Raw genomic sequence first — 2,054 nt, 5'->3', positions numbered from 1 at the left:
TTAGGTGTGTGTCTTTCCCATGATAAAAGTTGGAGAGAAGAGACTGAAGCTCTGGTTCAAACTTGACTCTGTGCTTTTAAATATTTGTCATTTATTTCGACAGTTTATCAATTCTAAAGACAAATATTTACATTGTGGAGACTTATTTGGTACTTGTGGTATAAATATTTATAAAACACTTCTGTGTTTTTACTGCCCAGTAATGTGATGATAATTTATCAATGAATCCTCAACTTCAGAATTGGTGAACAACTAATTTGCTTTTGTTTTGTCTTTAGGAGAAACAGTTTTAGAAGTGTGTGAAGCTTGCTATCACTTACTTTAGAATATTCAAAATAGACACCAGGTGAGTTCTGGATTTTTTTATTTCTTGTATCTCATTTAAATGCAAAATATTGCTGAGGAAACAAAGTTTCCTACAAAAATCTCTTACTACTTCAGGAAACCAAGACTAAAACACCTCATATTTTTGTGGTAACACAGTCTTGTGTATGCTTCTCTCATCTCCCCTTTAATTTTTTTTTCTCCCTTGAAAAATACCAGATTGTGAGGACAACTCTAAGTGGCTCTGAGACAGATGGACAGGATGTGGAGGCCAGTGGTGCTTTTTCCTTTCTGTGTCAAATCAATATTTACTGAAGTGCTTTCAGGCTTGGTATTTTTATTTAGACTTCTATTGATAAATACTGGTTGGTATAGAATAATTCAGTTTTAGATTAACACCTGAAGTTAGGTGTTAGTATTATCTAATTTTCTGCACTAGAAATCTTTGCAAAGCTGGAATCTTAGATTTAACCAACATTATATTTTACCACTTAGCAGCAATGCTTTGTGGAATCCAAATCTTTCCTAAAATACTCGAGAGCTTCCTAAAGTCGTGTAATAAAGTATCAACTAGACATTATTTTTATAAGAGCTGGCAAAACATCATTTCCAAGCTGGACTCTTTAATCATCTTTTAGTATGCTCTTAAAACTGTAATTGTAGAGGGCTTGACAGCATTCCTGATAGTTTGTGTTACAGACATGTGCAGGGTTGGGCTGAGCTGGGACAGCAGCAACTCCTCCTGTCCAGCACTTCCCTGAGTCTGTCTGTCATTCCTTCTGGTTCTTCTCTTCCCTTTTGGGGATTCCTCTGTTCTCTGTGTTACTGATGATATTTTGGAAGACTAAGAGGATGTTGTGTGCTGATTTTAACCAAACTCTTTTGCAAACAATATCCATTAAGGTTCATAACCTCCCATTATCCTGTGTCCAGTGGGTGTCATTCACTGTGTCAGCAGGGGGTGGATTTTCTCCTTCATAGTGGGATTTCACTTTCTGGAACAGCTGTTACCAACCAGATTCCCCACACTGTGTGCAGACAGTTCACTGTAATGCAGTTTTTACCTATGTACAGGTCTGGGTGTTGGCACATCCATTCAGGGAGTGATTTCATTATTTTGTTTAATTTTTAGGAACTTAAACTGATGAGTATATAGGCATGGAGAAATTTAGAATTCTGGAGATTGTGCTCCAGCTGGAGATCTTTAAAGCTAACCTTGCTTGGTGTCCTGTGCCCCTTTTGATTTTGATCAGTGCAGCTGACCAGCCACAACTCCTTCCTGGAGCAGCCTTTCCTCCAGCAAGGAAATTCAAGGGGCAGCAGTGCCTGTGTGACTTACACAGGGGGAGATGGGGAAAGGGAGAGTTGAGGTTTCCAGAGGTTTTTTCTGCAATAAATACTCAGTGCTTCAGCCCTGGAGGGAGATGAGAAGAGCTGCTGTTATTCTGCTTCCGGAGGCTGATAACACCTACATATTGTGGCTGTTGTCCATGGAATGAGCTTTCCATCCCTTTAGTTCAAGGTAGCCCTTCTTAAATCCAACAGTGGTGGTTCAGTGTTGTCCCAAGCACCTGCTGTCTGTGTGAGCAGGGCCAGTACCTCCACCCTCCATTCTGCCACACAGCCCAGCATGTTTTCCTGGAAAAATGTATCCCCTTCACTGCCAGCTTCCACTGAAATTCTTTGCAGCATCTTGCAGCAGATCAGATGGAGTTTAATTCCTCTTTCCC

The 2,054-nt window shown here is 40.0% G+C and overlaps 1 protein-coding gene across 1 annotated transcript in view; it reads left to right on the top strand.

Annotated features, from left to right (window-relative positions):
• Positions 1-278: 278 nt before the first annotated feature.
• The window catches only part of DNAJC5 (DnaJ heat shock protein family (Hsp40) member C5), a 16,127-nt gene continuing 14,351 nt past the window's right edge, over positions 279-2,054 (top strand). Inside the window, exon 1 of the mRNA XM_031057947.1 lies at positions 279-346. The gene's annotated coding sequence lies outside the window, so the exon portion shown is untranslated. The remainder of the gene's footprint in view (positions 347-2,054) is intronic.

Source organism: Geospiza fortis, unplaced genomic scaffold (genome assembly GCF_000277835.1).
Source record: "Geospiza fortis unplaced genomic scaffold, GeoFor_1.0 scaffold188, whole genome shotgun sequence".
NCBI lineage: Eukaryota > Metazoa > Chordata > Aves > Passeriformes > Thraupidae > Geospiza > Geospiza fortis.
The sequence above is the reverse complement of the archived record's forward strand: the minus strand, read 5'-3'. Positions and strand labels throughout refer to the sequence as shown.